The sequence below is a fragment of the Helianthus annuus genome, chromosome 16 (genome assembly GCF_002127325.2).
Source record: "Helianthus annuus cultivar XRQ/B chromosome 16, HanXRQr2.0-SUNRISE, whole genome shotgun sequence".
Classification (NCBI taxonomy): Eukaryota; Viridiplantae; Streptophyta; class Magnoliopsida; order Asterales; family Asteraceae; genus Helianthus; species Helianthus annuus.
This window is the reverse complement of record NC_035448.2, coordinates 99,135,236-99,135,821: the sequence shown is the minus strand read 5'-3', so window position 1 is coordinate 99,135,821 and position 586 is coordinate 99,135,236. Positions and strand designations below refer to the sequence as shown.

Genomic DNA, 586 nt, shown 5'->3' with positions numbered 1-586 from the left:
CAAAGCTTGCCAAAATATAAGGGTTTAGCAACGGAGGAGCCTTATTTTCATTTGGAGGCTTATGACTCGATTTGTAACACTCTTGGGAGTCAAGGATTCTCAGCCGATGATATTAAATTGGTACTATTCCAATTTTCTTTGGAAGACAAGGCGAAAAAGTGGTTCTACACATTACCCTCGGCATCTATATATACATGGGGGGAAATGCAACAAACCTTTTTGGATGAATGTTACACCGCTCAAAAGACGAATGATGCTAGGAAAGGGTTGAGAAGTTTTCAACAACAACAAGGTGAGATGTTCCATGAGGCTTTTGAACATTTTAACATGATGATAAAGAATTGCCCTCATCATGGGATTGAGATTTGGGAATTGATGAATGCTTTCCATGAGGGGTTAAGTGCCGAAGATGCTCGCGACTTGATGTCTATCACAAATGGCACTTTTGGTACAAATTATGAGCATGATGATTGGGAATTTTTGGAGCAATTGGCGGTCACATCAAAGAGAAAAGCTCAAGCATCAAGGAGAGCACGACCGGCCATTACCCGAACACAAGTGCATGCGGTTGATGATGGTAATGTAC

General features: G+C 41.3%; 1 non-coding gene across 1 annotated transcript; it reads right to left on the bottom strand.

Annotated features, from left to right (window-relative positions):
* Nucleotides 1-253: 253 nt before the first annotated feature.
* Nucleotides 254-359, bottom strand: LOC118488647. Its single transcript, XR_004885191.1, has one exon. It is a non-coding gene; the product is annotated as a small nucleolar RNA R71 (small nucleolar RNA).
* Nucleotides 360-586: the final 227 nt, after the last annotated feature.